The sequence below is a fragment of the Mesoplodon bidens genome (assembly GCF_964165515.1).
Source record: "Mesoplodon bidens genome assembly, chromosome: 11".
Classification (NCBI taxonomy): Eukaryota; Metazoa; Chordata; class Mammalia; order Artiodactyla; family Ziphiidae; genus Mesoplodon; species Mesoplodon bidens.
Genome location: NC_138167.1, coordinates 78,962,691 through 78,982,030, shown reverse-complemented (window position 1 = coordinate 78,982,030; position 19,340 = coordinate 78,962,691). Strand labels below are relative to the sequence as shown.

General features: G+C 38.4%; 1 protein-coding gene across 4 annotated transcripts in view; it reads right to left on the bottom strand.

Moving 5' to 3' along the window:
• BLTP3B (bridge-like lipid transfer protein family member 3B) overlaps positions 1–19,340 on the bottom strand; it is a 99,597-nt gene that overhangs the window by 76,240 nt on the left and 4,017 nt on the right. The window contains exon 1 of one of the 4 annotated variants that reach the window (XM_081250391.1): positions 13,194–13,295. The exons of the other annotated variants lie outside the window; for them this stretch is intronic. The gene's annotated coding sequence lies outside the window, so the exon portion shown is untranslated. Of the gene's footprint in view, positions 1–13,193; positions 13,296–19,340 lie in introns of those variants that run through there. 4 annotated transcript variants of the gene reach the window in all.

Below are 19,340 nucleotides of genomic sequence, written 5' to 3'. Positions count from 1 at the left end.
TAGGAATGCAATTTACAACATGATAAATATAATTAACATTGTTGTATGTTATATATGAAAGGTGTTAAGAGAGTAAATCCTAACATTTCTCATCACAAAGAAAAAATTATTTTTCATTTCTTTAATTTTATATGCATGTAATATAATGGATGTCCACTAAACTTATTGTGGTAACCATTTCATGATGTATGTAAGTCAAATTATTATGCTATACACTTTAAACTTATACAGTGCTGTATGACTTCAGCACAATTATATCTCAATAAAACTGGAATAAAAAATGATAAAATATGCTGATAAGATATACCCTTGAAATGACAATAAAAATGCCACTTTACCTTTGTGGTCCTCTTGCCAAAAACCCATAACCCATTCAAATTAAGAGAAAAAGATTATACAAATCCTGTTTGAGAGACACTGAGCAAAATCTCTGACCAATACTACTCAAAACTCTCAAGATCATCAAACACAAGGAAAGTCTGAGAAACTGTCACAGCCAGGAGGAGCCTAAGAAGAAATGATGACTATATACAATGTGGTATTCACAATGGGTTCCTGGAACAGAAAAAGGACATTAGGTAAAAAACTAAGGAAATTTGAATAAAATATGCCCTATAGTAAATAATAATTTATAAATATTGATTCATTAATTGCAATAAGTGTACCATACTAATGTAAGATGTTAATAATACAGGAGATGGAATATGGGATGTATGAAAACTCTGTACTATCTTTACAACTTTTCTACAAATTTAAAAGTATTCTAAAATAAAAATCTTATTTAAAAATCATTGAGCTGCATATGGAAGGTTTATCTCAATAAAAAGTTACTGCAATAAAAGTGTTGAGAGGTGGGATGGGCGAGGAGACTGTGAGGGCGGGAAGACTGATTTTGTAGTTTAAAAAGTTATATCCTGGAAGCGCAGGGAGAGGACTGGGTCTGGCGGCAGTAAGAGAGCCTGAAGGGGTTAGTGCACCACGGCTAGCCCGGAGGGAGTCCGGGGAAAAACTCTGAAGCTGCCGAAGAGGCAAGAGACTTTTTCTTCCCTCTTTCTTTCCTGGTACTCGAGGAGAAGGGATTAAGAGCGCTGCTTAAAGGAGCTCCAGAGACAGGCGTGAACTGTGGCTAAAGGCGTGGACCCTGGAGACGGGCCTGTGTGCGAGCGCAGGACACTGTCCACGCCCCCTTTCCGGGGAGCCTGTGCAGCTCCCCACTGCCGAGGTCCCGGGATCCAGGGACGGCTTCCCCGGGAGAGCGCACTGCACGCCTCGCGCTAGTGCAACGTCACGCTGGCCTCTGCCGCCGCAGGCTCGCCCCGCGCTCCGTGCCCCTCCCTCCCTCGGCCTGAGTGAGCCAGAGGCCCCAGATCAGTGGCTCCTTTAAAACCGTCCTGTCTGAGCGAAGAACAGACGCCCTCCAGCGACCTACACGGAGAGGCGGGGCCAAATCCAAAGGCGAGACCCGAGAGCTGTGAGAACAAAGAAGAGAAAGGGAAATCTCTCTTTGCAGCCTCAGAAGCAGCGGATTAAAGCTCCACAATCAACTTGATGTACCCTGCATCTGTGCAATACATGAACAGACAACGAATCATCCCAAATTGAGGAGGTGGACTTTGAGAACAAGATTTAAGATTTTTCCCCCCTTTTTCTCTTTTTAAAACGAATTATCCCAAATTGAGGAGGTGGACTTTGAGAGCAAGATTTAAGACTTTTTCCCCTTTTCCTCTTTTTACAAAAAATTATCCCAAATTGAGGAGGTGGACTTTGAGAGCAAGATTTAAGACTTTTTCCCCTTTTCCTCTTTTTACAACAAATTATCCCAAATTGAGGAGGTGGACTTTGAGAGCAATATTTACGATTTTTTCCCCTTGTTCTCTTTTGGTGAATGTGTATGTGTATGCTTCTGTGTGAGATTTCATCTGTATAGCTTTGCTTCCATCATTTGTCCCAGGGTTCTATCCGTCCGTTTTTTTTTTCAATTTTTTTTTAAGAATTACTTTTTTATTTTAATAATGCTATATATTTTATCATACTTTATTCTATTTTACTTTATCTTCTCTCTTTCTCTTTTTCCTACCTTCCCTTCCTCCCTCCCCCCTCCTTTCTTTCTTTCTTTCTTTCTTTCTTTCTTTCTTTCTTTCTTTCCTTCCTCCCTCCCTCCTTTCTTTCTTTCTTTCTTTCCTTCCTCCCTCCCTCCCTTCTTTCTTCTTTTCTTTCTTTCCTCCCTCCCTCCCTCCTTTCTTTCTTTCTTTCTTCCTTCCTTCTTTTCTTTCTTTCTCTCTTTCTTCTACTAATTCTTTCTTTCTACTTTTTCTCCCTTTTATTCTGATCTGGGTAGATGAAAGGCTCTTGGTGCTGCAGCCAGGAGTCAGTGCTGTGCCTCTGAAGTGGGAGAGCCAACTTCAGGACACGGGTCCACAAGAGACCTCCCAGCTCCACATAATATAAAGCGGCGAAAATCTCCCAGAGATCTCCATCTCAACACCAGCACCCAGCTTCACTCAACGACCAGCAAGCTACAGTGCTGGTCACCCTATGACAAGCAACTAGCAAGACAGGGACACAACCCCACCCATTAGCAGAGAGGCAGCCTAAAAACATAATAAGGCCACAGACACCCCAAAACACACCACCAGACGTGGACCTGTCCACCAGAAAGACAAGATTGAGCCTCATCCCCCAGAACACAGGCACTAGTCCCCTCCACCAGGAAGCCTACACAACCCACTGAAACAACTTTAGCCACTGGGGACAGACACCAAAAACAACGGGAACTACGAATCTGAAGCCTGCAAAAAGGAGACCCCAAACACAGTAAGATAAGCAAAATGAGAAGACAGAAAAACACACAGCAGGTGAAGGAGCAAGATAAAAACCCACCAGACCTAACAAATGAAGAGGAAATAGGCAGTCTACCTGAAAAAGAATTCAGAATAATGATAGTAAAGATGATCCAAAATCTTGGAAATAGAATACACAAAATGTAAGAAAGTTAGCAAGGACCTAGAAGAACTAAAGATGAATCAAGCATTGATTAAAAACACAATAAATGAAATGAAAAATACTCTAGATGGGATCAATAGCAGAATAACTGAAGCAAAAGAACGGATAAGTGACGTGGAAGATAAAATAGTGGAAATAACTGATGCAGAGCAGAAGAAAGAAAAAAGAATGAAAAGAACTGAGGACAGTCTCAGAGACCTCTGGGACAACATTAAACACACCAACATTCGAATTATAGGGGTTCCAGAAGAAGAAGAGAAAAAGAAAGGGACTGAGAAAATATTTGAAGCGATTATAGTTGAAAACTTCCCTAATATGGGAAAGGAAATAGTTAATCAAGTCCAGGAGGCACAGAGAGTCCCATACAGAATAAATCCAAGGAGAAATACGCCAAGACACATATTAATCAAACTGTCAAAAATTAAACACAAAGAAATCATATTAAAAGCAGCAAGGCAAAAACAACAAATAACACACAAGGGAATCCCCATCAGGTTAACAGCTGATCTCTCAGCAGAAACTCTACAAGCCAGAAGGGAGTGGCAGGACATAATTAAAGTGATGAAGGAGAGAAACCTGCAACCAAGATTACTCTACCCAGCAAGGATCTCATTCAGATTTGATGGAGAAATTAAAACCTTTACAGATAAGCAAAAGCTGAGAGAGTTCAGCACCACCAAACCAGCTTTACAACAAATGCTAAAGGAACTTCTCTAGGCAAGAAACACAGCAGAAGGAATATACCTACAATAACGAACCCAAAGCAATTAAGGAAATGGGAATAGGAACATACATATCAATAATTACCTTAAATGTAAATGGACTAAATGCTCCCACCAAAAGACACAGAGTGGCTGAATGGATACAAAAACAAGACCCATATATATGCTGTCTACAAGAGACCCACTTCAGACCTAGAGACACATACAGATTGAAAGTAAGGGGATGGAAAAAGATATTCCATGCAAATGGAAATCAAAAGAAAGCTGGAGTAGCAATTCTTGTATCAGACAAAATAGACTTTAAAATAAAGACTATTAGAAGAGACAAAGAAGGACACTACATAACGATAAAGGGATCGATCCAAGAAGAAGATATAACAATTGTAAATATTTATGCACCCAACATAGGAGCACCTCAATACATAAGGCAAATACTAACAGCCATAAAAGGGGAAATCGACAGTAACACAATCATAGTAGGAGACTTTAACACCCCACTTTCACCAATGGACAGATCATCCAAAATGAAAATAAATAAGGAAACACAAGCTTTAAATGATACATTAAACAAGATGGACTTAATTGATATTGATAGGACATTCCATCCGAAAACAACAGAACAGACTTTCTTCTCAAGGGCTCATGGAACATTCTCCAGGATAGATCATATCTTGGGTCACAAATCAAGCCTTGGTAAATTTAAGAAAATTGAAATTGTATCAAGTATCTTTTCCGACCACAATGCTATGAGACTAGACATCAATTACAGGAAAAGATCTGTAAAAAATACAAACACATGGAGGCTAAACAATACACTACTCAATAACGAAGTGATCACTGAAGAAATCAAAGAGGAAATTAAAAAATACCTAGAAACAAATGACAATGGAGACACGACGACCCAAAACCTATGGGACGCAGTAAAAGCAGTTCTAAGGGGGAAGTTTATAGCAATACAATCCCACCTTAAGAAACAGGAAACATCTCGAGTAAACAACCTGACCCTGCACCTAAAGCAATTAGAGAAAGAAGAACAAAAAACCCCCAAAGTTAGCAGAAGGAAAGAAATCATAAAGATCAGATCAGAAATAAATGAAAAAGAAATGAAGGAAACGATAGCAAAGATCAACCAAACTAAAAGCTGGTTCTTTGAGAAGATAAACAAAATTGACAAACCATTAGCCAGACTCATCAAGAAAAGAAGGGAGAAGACTCAAATCAATAGAATTAGAAATGAAAAAGGAGAAGTAATAACTGACACTGCAGAAATACAAAAGATCATGAGAGATTACTACAAGCAACTCTATGCCAATAAAATGGACAACCTGGAAGAAATGGACAAATTCTTAGAAATGCACAACCTGCCAAGACTGAATCAGGAAGAAATAGAAAATATGAATAGACCAATCACAAGCACTGAAATTGAAACTGTGATTAAAAATCTTCCATCAAACAAAAGCCCAGGACCAGATGGCTTCACAGGCGAATTCTATCAAACATTTAGAGAAGAGCTAACACCCATCCTTCTCAAACTCTTCCAAACAATATCAGAGGAAGGAACACTCCCAAACTCATTCTACGAGGCCACCATCACCTTGATACCAAAACCAGGCAAGGATGTCACAAAGAAAAAAACTACAGGCCAATATCACTGATGAACATAGATGCAAAAATCCTCAACAAAATACTAGCAAACAGAATCCAAGAGCACATTAAAAGGATCATACACCATGATCAAGTGGGGTTTATTCCAGGAATGCAAGGATTCTTCAATATACGCAAATCAATCAATGTGATACACCATATTAACAAGTTGAAGGAGAAAAACCATATGATCATCTCAATAGATGCAGAGAAAGCTTTCGACAAAATTCAACACCCATTTATGATAAAAACCCTGCAGAAAGTAGGCATAGAGGGAACTTTCCTCAACATAATAAAGGCCATATATGACAAACCCACAACCAACATTGTCCTCAATGGTGAAAAACTGAAACCATTTCCACTAAGATCAGGAACAAGACAAGGCTGCCCACTCTCACCACTCTTATTCAACCTAGTTTTGGAAGTTCTAGCCACAGCAATCAGAGAAGAAAAGGAAATAAAAGGAATCCAAATTGGAAAAGAAGAAGTAAAGCTGTCACTGTTTGCAGATGACATGATACTATACATAGAGAATCCGAAAGATGCTACCAGAAAACTACTAGAGCTAAGCAATGAATTTGGTAAAGTAGCAGGATACAAAATTAATGCACAGAAATCTCTGGCATTCCTGTACACTAATGATGAAAAATCTGAAAATGAAATCAAGAAAACACTCCCATTTACCATTGCAACAAAAAGAATAAAATATCTAGGAATAAACCTACCTAAGGAGACAAAAGACCTGTATGCAGAAAATTATAAGACACTGATGAAAGAAATTAAAGATGATACAAATAGATGGAGAGATATACCATGCTCCTGGATTGGAAGAATCAATATTGTCAAAATGACTCTACTACCCAAAGCAATCTACAGATTCAATGCAATCCCTATCAAACTACCACTGGCATTTTTCACAGAACTAGAACAAAAAATTTCAAAATTTGTTTGGAAAAACAAAAGACCCCGAATAGCCAAAGCAATCTTGAGAACAAAAAACGGAGCTGGAGGAATCAGGCTCCCTGACTTCAGACTATACTACAAAGCTATAGTAATCAAGACAGTGTGGTACTGGCATAAAAACAGAAAGACAGATCAATGGAACAGGATAGAAAGCCCAGAGATAAACCCACGCACATATGGTCAAGTTATCTTTGATAAAGGAGGCAGGAATGTACAGTGGAGAAAGGACAGCCTCTTCAATAAGTGGTGCTGGGAAAACTGGACAGGGACATGTAAAAGTATGAGATTAGATCATTCCCTAACACCATACACAAAAATAAGCTCAAAATGGATTAAAGACCTAAATGTAAGGCCAGAAACTATCAAACTCTTAGAGGAAAACATAGGAAGAACACTCTATGACATAAATCACAGCAAGATCCTTTTGGACCCACCTCCTAGAGAAATGGAAATAAAAACAAAGATAAACAAATGGGACCTAATGAAACTTCAAAGCTTTTGCACAGCAAAGGAAACCATAAACAAGACCAAAAGAGAACCCTCAGAATGGGAGAAAATATTTGCAAATGAAGCAACTGACAAAGGATTAATCTCCCAAATTTATAAACAGCTCATGCAGCTCAATAGCAAAAAAACAAACAACCCAATCCAAAAATGGGCAGAAGACTTAAATAGGCATTTCTCCAAAGAAGATATACAGACTGCCAACAAACACATGAAAGAATGCTCAACATCATTAATCACTAGAGAAATGCAAATCAAAACTACAATGAGATATCATCTCACACCAGTCAGAATGGCCAGCATCAAGAAATCTAGAAACAATAAATGCTGGAGAGGTTGTGGAGAAAAGGGAACACTCCTGCACTGCTGGTGGGAATGTGAATTGGTACTGCCACTATGGAGAACAGTATGGAGGTTCCTTAAAAAACTACAAATAGAACTACCATATGACCCAGCAATCCCACTACTAGGCATATACCCTGAGAAAACCATAATTCAAAAAGAGACATGTACCAAAATGTTCATTGCAGCTCTATTCACAATAGCCCGGAGCTGGAAACAACCTAAGTGTCCATCATCGGATGAATGGATAAAGAAGATGTGGCACATATATACAACGGAATATTACTCAGCCATAAAAAGAAACGAAACTGAGCTATTTGTAATGAGGTGGATAGACCTAGAGTCTGTCATACAGAGTGAAGTAAGTCAGAAAGAGAAAGACAAATACCGTATGCTAACACATATATATGGAATTAAAAAAAAAATGTCATGAAGAACCTAGGGGTAAAACGGGAATAAAGACACAGACCTACTTGAGAATGGACTTGAGGATATGGGGAGGGGGAAGTGTAAGCTGTGACAAAGCGAAAGAGAGGAATGGACAAGTATACACTACCAAACGTGAGGTAGATAGATAGTGGGAAGCAGCCACAGAGCACGGGGAGATTAGCTCAGTGCTTTGTGACCGCCTGGAGGGGTGGGATGGGGAGGGTGGGAGGGAGGGAGATGCATGAGGGAAGGGATGTGGGAACGGATGTATATGTATGACTGATTCACTTTGTTATAAAGCAGAAACTAATAATTAAAAAAAAAAGAAAGCTGGAGTAGCAATTCTTATATCAGACAAAATAGACTTTAAAATAAAGACTATTAGAAGAGACAAAGAAGGACACTACATAATGATCAAGGGATCGATCCAAGAAGAAGATATAACAATTGTAAATATTTATGCACCCAACATAGGAGCACCTCAATACATAAGGCAAATACTAACAGCCATAAAAGGGGAAATCGACAGTAACACACTCATAGTAGGGGACTTCAACACTCCACTTTCACCTATGGACAGATTATCCAGACAGAAAATTAATAAGGAAACACAAGGTTTCAATGACACAACAGACCAGATAGATTTAATTGATTGATATTTATAAGACATTCCATCCCAAAACCGCAGATTACACTTTATTCTCAAGTGCACACGGAACATTCCCCAGGATAGATCATATCTTGGGTCACAAATCAAGCCTCGGTAAATTTAAGAAAATTGAAATCATATCAAGCATCTTTTCCATCACAACGCTATGAGATTAGAAATGAATTACAGGGAAAAAAAATGTAAAAAACACAAACACATGGAGGCTAAACAGTACATTACTAAAAAACCAAGAGATCACTGAGGAAATCAAAGAGGAAATCAAAAAATACCTAGAGACAAATTACAGTGAAAACATGACAATCCAAAACCTATGTGATGCAGCGAAAGCACTTCTAAGAGGGAAGTTTATAGCTATACAAGACTACATCAAGAAACAAGAAAAATCTCAAATAAACAATCTAACCTTATATCTAAAGGAACTAGAGAAAGAAGAACAAACAAAACCCAAAGTTAGTAAAAGGAAAGAAATCATAAAGATCAGAGCAGAAATAAATGAAATAGAAACAAAAAAACAATAACAAAGATCAATAAAATAAAAGCTGGTTCTTTGAGAAGGTAAACAAAATTGATAAAACTTTGGCCAGACTCTTCAAGAAACAGAGGGAGAGGTCTCAAATCAATAGAATTAGAAATGAAAAAGGAGAAGTAATAACTGACACTGCAGAAATACAAAAGATCATGAGAGATTACTACAAGCAACTCTATGCCAATAAAATGGACAACCTGGAAGAAATGCACAAATTCTTAGAAAGGTATAACCTTCCAAGACTGAACCAGGAAGAAATAGAAAATATGAACAGATGAATCCCAAGTAATGAAATTGGAACTGTGATTAAAAATCTTCCAACAAACAAACTTCCAGGACCAGATGGCTTCACAGGTGAATTCTATGAAACATTTAGAGAAGAGCTAACACCCATCCCTCTCAAATTCTTCCCAAAAAACTGCAGAGGAAGGAACACTCTAAAACCCATTCTATGAGGCCACCATCACCCTGAAACCAAAACCATACAAAGATACTACCAAAAGAGAAAATTACAGACCAATATCACTGACGAATATAGATGCAAAAATCCTCAACAAAATACTAGCAAACAGAATCCAACAGCACATTAACAGGAACATACACCATGATCAAGTGGGATTTATCCCAAGGATGCAAAGATTCTTCAATATATGCAAATCAATCAATGTGATACACCATATTTACAAATTGAAGAAGAAAATCCATATGATCATCTCAATAGATGCAGAAAAAGGTTTTGACAAAATTCAACACCCACTTATGATAAAAACTCTCCAGAAAGTGGGCATAGAGGGACCCTACCTCAATATAATAAAGGCCATATAAACAAACCCACAGCAAACATCATTCTCAATGGTGAAAAACTGAAAGCATTTCCTCTAAGATCAAGAACAAGACAAGGATGTCCACTCTCACCACTATTATTCAACATAGCTTTGGAAGTCCTAGCCATGGCAATCAGAGAAGACAAAGAAATAAAAGGAATACAAATTGGAAAAGAAGAAGTAAAACTGTCACTGTTTGCAGATGACATGATACTATACATAGAGAATCCTAAAGATGCCACCAGAAAACTACTAGAGCTAATCAATTAATTTGGTAAAGTTGCAGGATACAAAATTAATGCACAGAAATCTCTTGCATTCCTATACATTAATGATGAAAAATCTGAAAGAGAAATTAAGGAAACACTCCCATTTACCATTGCAACAAAAAGAATGAAATACCTAGGAATAAACCTTCCTAGGGAGACAAAAGACTTGTATGCAGGAAACTATAAGACACTGATGAAAGAAATTAAAGATGATGCCAACAGATGGAGAGATATACCATGTTCTTCGATTGGAAGAATCAATATTGTGAAAATGACTATATTACCCAAAGCAATGTACAGATTCAATTCAAGCCCTAAGAAACTACCAATGAAAATTTTCACAGAGCTAGAACAAAAGTGTCACAATTTGTATGGAAACACAAAAGACCCCGAATAGCCAAAGCAATCTTGAGAAAGAAAAACGGAGCTAGAGGAATCAGGCTCCTGGACTTCAGACTATACTACAAGCTACAGTAATCAAGACAGTATGGTACTGGCACAAAAACAGAAATATAGATCAGTGGAACAGGATAGAAAGAGATAAACCCACATACCTATGGTCAACTAATCTATGACAAAGGAGGCAAGGGTATACAACGGAGAAAAGACAGTCTCTTCAATAAGTGGTGCTGGGAAAACTGGACAGCTACATGTAAAAGAATGAAATTAGAACACTCCCTAAGACCATACACAAAAATAAACTCAAAATGGATTAGAGACCTAAATGTAAGACCGGACACTATAAAACTCTTAGAGGAAAACATAGGAAGAACACTCTTTGACATAAAACACAGCAAGATCTTTTTTGGTCCACCTCCTAGAGTAATGGAAATAAAAACAAAAATAAACAAATGGGTTCTAATGAAACTTAAAAGCTTTTGCAAAGCAAAGGAAACTACAAACAAGACAAAAAGACAACCCTCAGAATGGGAGAAAATATTTGCAAAGAGATCAATGGACAAAGGATTAATCTCCAAAGTACATAAACAGCTCATGCAGCTCAATATTTAAAAAACAAACAACCCAATCCAAAAATGGGCAGACGACCTAAATAGACATTTCTCCAAAGAAGACATACAGATGGCCAACAAACAAATGAAAGGATGCTCAACATCATTAATCATTAGGGAAATGCAAATCAAACTGCAATGAGGTATCACCTCACACCAGTTAGAATGGGCATCATCAGAAAATCTAGAAACAATAAATGCTGGAGAGGGTGTGGAGAAAAGGGAACCCTTTTGCACTGTTGGTGGGAATGTAAATTGATACAACCACTATGGAGAACAATATGGAGGTTCCTTAGAAAACTAAAAATAGAACTACCATACCACCCAGCAATCCCACTACTGGGCATATACCCAGATAAAACCGTAATTCAAAAAGACACATACACCCCAATGTTCACTGCAGCACTATTTACAATAGCCAGGTCATGGAAGCAACCTAAATGCCCACTGACAGGCAAATGGATAAAGAAGATGTGGTACATATATACAGTGGAATATTACTGAGCCATAAAAAGGAACGAAATTGGGTCATTTGTAGAGACGTGGATGGATTCAGAGACTGTCATACAAATTGAAGTACGTCAGAAAGGGAAAAACAAATATCGTATATAACGCATATATGTGCAATCTAGAAAAATGGTACAGATGAACTGGTTTGCAGGGCAGACATTGAGACACAGATGTAAAGAACAAACATATGGACACCAAGCGGGGAAAGTGGCTGGGGGTGGGGGAGATGAATTGGGAGGTTGGGATTGACATGTATACACTGATGCGTGTAAAATAGATAACTAATAAGAACCTGATGTACAAAAAATAAAATAAAATTTAAAAATTAAAAATAGAATGTCTATATGTAAATGTAAAACTGAGTTATTCTGCTGTACAGCAGAGATTGGCATAACACTGTAAATCAACTACACTTCAATAAAAAAAGGTAATAATAAAATATGGAAAGAGAATGCAGTGCTAAAACTGGTCTGAACTCTTACAAAAAGTAATCAGACAGAAAGTCTGAGTGTGGGGCAGAGAATACTCCTCTATATTAAAAGAGACTAAAAAGACCTAACAACCAAACATGTGAACTTTGCCTCCTGAACTGAAATAAAAATGCTGTAAAGACATTCTTGAGACCAGTAGGGATGACACGACTGAATGGCTGTTTACTTCCTTGGATGTGATGTGTGGTGCTCTAATGGTGTAGAGTGGGGTCTCTCAGCCTCAACACTTTGGAGACAGAAAATTAATTCTCTCGTCTGGGACTTTAGCAGCATTTCTGGCCCCTGCCCACTAGGTGTCAGGAGCACCCCACCCGTTCAGGAGCAATAACCTGAAAAGTCAGTGCTGGTTTAGAATTAGGAATGAAGGTTGCATCACATCATGAATTTACTAAAGAAACACCTTAAAATGGTTAAATGGCGAATTTTATGTTACGTGAATTTTTCTCAATAAAAAATGTAATTAAAAAAAAGAGAACACACAGGGCTTCCCCGGTGGCGCAGTGGTTAAGAATCTGTCTGCCAATGCAGGGGAAACGGGTTCGAGCCCTGGTCCAGGAAGATCCCACATGCCAGGGAGCAACTAAGCCCGTGCACCACAACTACTGAGCCTGCCCTCTAGAGCCCCCGAGCCACAACTACTGAGCCTGCGTGCCACAACTACTGAAGCCTGCGCGCCTAGAGCTGTGCTTGGCAACAAGAGAAGCCACCGCAAAGAGAAGCCAGAGCACCACAACGAAGAGTAGCCCCCACTCGCCGCAACTAGAGAAAGCCCGTGTGCAGCAACGAAGACCCAACACAGCCAAAACTTAATTAATTAATTAATTTAAAAATATTATATTAACATTAAGTACACAAAATAAACTCTTTAAGTCCTTCAGTGAATTGATCAAAACATCCTCTTTAGCAAAAGAGCCTTCATACCTCATTAATTAAATTAGACTATGATGCCTAACCCATTGAAGAGTAAATAATGCTAATTACTATTTTTAAATAGCTGCCTGTAAGTAATAAAACTCACTCATGCAACATCAGAAAAAACTGGTTATAGTTTTAAGTGCATTGCCAAACCTTATATACTAGAAGACATTCTAAGAGAATTGCATGAGCCTGTAGCTACATGGTAAAAAAAATAAAAAAATTAAAAGAAAAAAAAAAAAAAAACCATGAAGTCGATGCCTGACGAAAAGAAGAAGAATCAGAAAATATTCTCAAAGTATCTTTATGTGGGGCATAGTAAGTGCTTGCATCTACAGAAAGAAAAAAAAAATGGGGAATAGAAGAATTACCTGAGGGCAGGAAATTCAGACAAAAGGTCCCTACTCGTGGTGAAAGCAAGTAGTCAGTTGCCAGGGTTTCTTAGACTCCTCTGGTACTCATTTGGGTGATTATGAAATTCACAGCACACCAATCTCCACCACAGCCAGCAGGGATCGCTGCAGGGAATGGGTACACAGGGGACACAGAAGGGAGCAAGTTTAAGGGAAGGAAGAGGAAAGGAATGATATGATAAAAATATTTAGCTCTGATGCACTTTAAAGAAAATACAATTGTATTTCACACTGGATTAACTAAAGGCAAATGCTGGTTAAATTCTAAGATAAATTATCATTTATGATTTTCTTCATTCTCTCTACCACTGGTAGCACTACTACTCTATTAAATCAGTATTTTAAAATTTTTATATTAAAAATGATATTTAACAAAAATGAGATAGCTATATTGTACAAAAGTTATAAAAAGACTGAACTGTACAATTCAACATTAAATGAAATCAATTAGCACAAGCACTCTAAAAGACAAGCAACCTATAAATACAAATTGTCAAAATTTTAACTGCCAAAAGGCCCAGTTAAAACTATAATCCTTTCATTTCACAGAGAATACTAAAGAGTAAAGTTACCTATGAAAAATAACCCACAAAACCAAGAGATCCAGCAATAAACTACATCTATATACTCAAAAGTAAATTGGAGAACTAAAGTATTAGAAAAAAGTTCTAATTTAAATTTTTTGGATATGAATCAACTTTTTAATCCTGCCAAAAATGTATTCAGTTTTATGAATACATGTATTTATACCCTATGTGTTCTATGAAGGCCTAAGTACTATAAATCTATTTCTCCAGTCAGCTAAAAATGTTTCTGAACAACTACTATGTACCACAGTACTGTGGCAGATGCTAAAGATACAATGGTGAATAACACAAGCATAGTTACTGCACTCAGAATTCAAAGTCTATCAGGGTTATTCTACCCTTAAAGAGATGACAGTCTATGGAACTAATAAACATGAAGCTTTTGTTTTAATAAATAGACAACAGTAGAGGAAAACAACACGATGCTATGATAGCAATGGCAAAAAGGAGCCAGAGATTCCTCTCTTAATGGTATTTTGGGGTAGAAAAAGAGTACCTTATACATATAGCTAAAATGAAGTCTTAAAGGATAGACTAATATAGAGATTCAAAATTTATACACAACATTCTGTTTGGCTGGGAGAAGTCTCAAAATAAGTCAGTGAATTATGAGACAGATCAATAGTAAGCCTAATGCCTGAAAAAAAACCCAAACAAACAATAAATTACCATATCCTGAGTCAAATTTGCTCAGCTCTTAATTTTGTTTTAATAACTTGGTATTGATATGATAACTGCTCATATTTTACTCGTGGAAATAGTCATAAAGCCTTTCACTTGTAACTTACGTTCAATGTGAGCTAATACCAACTTGTAAATACCAATATTTAATAAATATTAAATTATGTATCCTAAGTGACATAATATGCAGACTTTAAAGCATATAAACTGATAAGAGATCAACTTACTAAGGAAACGTTTAGACTGGAAACTGCAGTATTAAGGCAAAGTGCAATATTGCAAAAAAGTGATATTGCAAAAAATTATGCAAGTAAAAAGAAATAAATGGAGAAATTGTCCTTCCCCAACTTTAAAGAATTGCTGAGTCAAAAGACTATGTTTCCCAAGCTTCAAAGGACTGCAAAGTCAAAGTATTCCCAAGTAATAAGAGAATCTCCTAAGGGATATTGCAGGAGGATGATAAAGTACCATAAAAGAGTAATAAGGGAAATGCCAAAAACTAAAAGAAAAGCAAACTGTTAGGTGGGAACAACAGCCTGAACAGGTAGTATAGAATAATCAAATTATAAGGGTGCTGGATCAGTGACTTAACCACTCAACACTATCTGTTAAACCTTGGGAAAGTCAAAAACCTCAATGTTTTAATAACCTCCTTCTAGGAGACAGGAACAAATACCTTCTGATTCTAGGATTATAATACTACAACATCCAATGGACCAAGCATCCAATCTCCATTTCACCTGAAGTTTTCAAATCAATCTCCTAAAAGTAACTTTTCCAAGAATCAATATCTGGTTATAGTTGTAAATTAATGTGAAAGAAATGGGCACCTTGCTCAATTTCAGATGCTTCCACATAGTGTACATAATAGAAAAAAAGAAAAATCCACCCCCTAAAATTCAACTCACAATTCACTTTTCTGCAATTATCCATTGCATAAGCCAAAGGATAACCACACACAAAAAACACTGACATTGTTGTTGCCCGACTATAAGAGGTGCAGTCTAAATTAGCTTACAAATAAAAGGGACCTCCATTAAGATATTTAATAGGCATCCAAATTAATGTATCCAGAGCCAAACTCCCGATAAGCCTGCTCCTCCTGCATATCTTCTCCAGCTTAATTAACAGCAACTCCATCTTGGCAGTTGCTTATGTCAAAGTCATCCATAACTGTTCTCTTTCTCAATGCACATCTTATCAGCAAATCCTGTGGCTCTGCCTTCAAAACACATCTAGAATCTATGTATCCCAACAACTCTACCGCATCCACCTAGCTCCAAGCCAATGTTTTTCTCATCTGGATAGTTATCACTTTTCATTGGGCTCCTTCTTCTGCCCTTGCCCTCCTATTATTTATTTCCCACTTGGCTGCAGTGATCAATGGCTCAAAGCCTTCCAGTGGCTTCCAATCTCACTCAGGGTAAAAGCCAAAGTCACTACAAGGTCCCACAAGATCTGGCCCTTGTTTTCTCTTTGATCTCGTCTTCCTCTACTCACCTCACTCCTCACCTCACTTCACCTATATTGGTGGCCTCGATATATTTGCCAAAAAATGACAGGTAAGCTTCCACTTCTGGATCTTTGCACTTGTTCCCACCCCCACTTTCAGGTCTCTTCTCAAGTAACATCTTCTCAATTAAGCCTTCTCCACCACTAGATTTAAAATCGCAAACTCTGTCCCCGCCTCCTTGCACTTCCTATCCCCTTTCTGTGTTATTTTTTTCAACAGCACTTACCACAAATTGATATAATGTACTTCACTTATTCATTTAATTACTCTCAGTCTTCTCTGATTAAAATGTAAACTCCAGGGGCTTCCCTGGTGGCACAGTGGTTGAGAGTCCGCCTGCCGATGCAGGGGACGCGGGTTCGTGCCCCAGTCCAGGAAGTTCCCACATGCAATGGAACGGCTGGGCCCGTGAGCCATGGCCGCTGAGCCTGCGCATCCGGAGCCTGTGCTCCGCAACGGGAGAGGCCACAGCAGTGAGAGGCCCACGTATCGCAAAAAAAAAAAAAAAAAAAAAAAAGTAAACTCCATTGAGGGCAGGGATTTTTGCCCAGCACTATGGACCAGTACCTGGTACAAAGTAGCACTCAGTAAATATTTGCTAAATAAACAACTAGTATATATAGCATTATTGGAGTAAATCAGCATTATTGGAGATTATTTTTAAAACAATACAATTTAAGTAACCAAACACTACTTCAAAAAATCCCCAAACTTATAAAAGTAAATTTATTTATAATCCTAAAAGGTAATATTTAACTCACTCTTCTCCCAGTTGCCTCATCCAAGTAAACCAAATCTCACAAATTTGATATGGCAGTACAGTTCTAGAAATAGGTTACATTTAGTGATCCTATTCATGCTTCTTATGCCAGAAGAGGAATCACTGAAATTTTCCAAGAGCTGAGACCATGTATCTCTAATGCCCAGTTCTCAATAACCTGGTACATATAAACTCTCAAAAATTATTTATTGAACTTTAAAAGTGAAAAATGTAAATAATTAGCCTGTCAATAATTATATGAAATTATAATTTGAGAAAATAATTTTTTTAAAGCTTTTTATTTTTAAAATATTTATTTATTTATTTTATTTATTTATTTTTGGCTGCAGTGGGTCTTTGTTGCTGCGCACGGGCTTTCTCTAGTTGTGGTGAGCAGGGGCTACTCTTCATTGCGGTGTGCAGGCTTCTCATTGGGGTAGCCTCTCTTGTTGAGGAGCACGGGCTCTAGGTGCGTGGGCTTCAGTACTTGCAGCACGTGGGCTCAGTAGCTGTGGCTCACTGGCTCTAGGGCACCGTCTCAGTAGTTGTGGCGCACCGGCTTAGTTGCTCCGCGGCATGTGGCATCCCCCCGGACCGGGATCGGACCCGTGTCCCCTGCATTGGCAAGCGGATTCTTAACCACTGCGCCACCAGGGAAGTCCTGAGAAAGTAATTTCCAACAGTCTAAATAATCTATGTTGTATTCCTTTTTAAGAATGTCCGATACAAGAACAATTATAGACCCAGTAGTATTCATCTCCAATTACATGCACCTTAACTTCTCTTCAGCGATGCACTTCCATGGCCTTTTCTGATACCTTGCCCTAAACTAGGCTTACTCTAAAATCTTAAGCTTTAACATATATGACACTTTCAGACAAAACATCTAATCCTTCCAGTTTTCTCATTTGTTCTTCTCAACTGCTCTTCTAGTAGATAAAATTTCCAATCTTTTGAGGGTTTTTTTCCTTTTCTCCCCAGGCTATCATCGGCTGCCCCACCCCCCTTCTATCCTTATACAGCCTAAGCCATCCCATCAATACACTGTGAGGCAGTCGAACCTTGCTTCACTTTGCCATTCAGTCACAAGATCATGCAAGCCCTCAACCCTTCCTAATCTCCTTAACAAATATTCCAAATATTTAACAATCTTCTCAGGCCACCCTCCCTTTCTACTTGTTCCTCCCCCTTTGTTTAGGGAGCAAGTCTTGTTGAGACTGTCAAGTAGTTTCTCTTACCTAGATCCTTGGAGCTGACCTGTATCCAAGCCCTTCGCAAGTCTGTTTCTCTAACCTTCCCATAACCTCTGTGGTATACTGATATCCTTCTACATTACTTTTCTACTTAAGTTAATCAGAGCCCCTCTAGAGACTCTATGTTTCCACCCCAGACAACTGCTCCTGAACCCTGGACTCCAAACCAAACTGATAACCATGCACCTTTAGTGATCATGTCCCTCTTTTGTCAGGAACTCTTTATTAGCAGTCACCTCCTGGGATGAAGTTCAATTTCAATTTCCTTAACATAGCACATGAGGCCCTCTGAAATCTAATTAAGTTCAGTGCCTATTAAAGACACCAAATGGAGCAGCAAAGCCCGACTCAAAATAGTTCTCCCCATGACCATATTTTTGCTCTATAACCCTTTGCCATTGCTAATTGATCCATGGATAAACAGAACTGGGCCAAACAGATTCTCTCTCCCAGGAATCTGAAACTTGACAGGAGATCAGATTGGGAGTTATGAGAGATGGGACGGCACCCTAAAGCAGTGGTTCTCAATCAGGAGCAATTTTGCCTTCCAGGGGGACATCTGGCAACGTCTGGAGACATTTTTTCATTGTCAAGACTGTGGGAGTGCTATTGGCATCTAGTGGGTAGAGACCAGAGATGCTGCTAAACATCCTACAATGCACAGAGCAGCCCTTTACAACAAAGAATTGTCTTGTCCAAATGTCAATAGTGCTGAGGTTCAAGAACGCTTCCAATTAGGCCCTAGGAGTTGTCTAGTTCCAGATTCTGTGACCCACCCGAAGAGCTTTCTGTTACATTTCCTTTTTCAGCCTAAGTTAAACAGAACAGGTTTTTGTTGTCTGCAGACAATATAATCTTAACTGGCATAGTACCCTAGTTTAATAATCTGACATACATGTGTATACTTTAAACCAGTTTCTCAACCTCAAAACTATTGACACATAGGCCAAATAATTCTTTCTGTGGGGGACTGGGCTGTGTACTGTAGGATGTTTAGCAGTGTCCCTGGCCTCTACCCACTAGTCACCGCCCCACCCCCACCCCTGCCAAGTTGTGAGAATCAGAAATGTCTCCAGACATTGCCAAATGTCCCCTGAGGGGTAAAAACACCCATATTTGATAACTACTACTTAAAACTATACAAAGACTGTACCCAGGTGTGGTGTATGTCTGTCCTGCCAACCCCCCAGTAAACCTTGTGCCCAGCATAATATGCCTTGAGCCAAAGGAGTAGTGGGGAGCATTTGTATCTAAATCTTCCCCACCCCTTTTCAGGTCCTGGCTTAAATATACCCCATCTTCGAGCTTCTA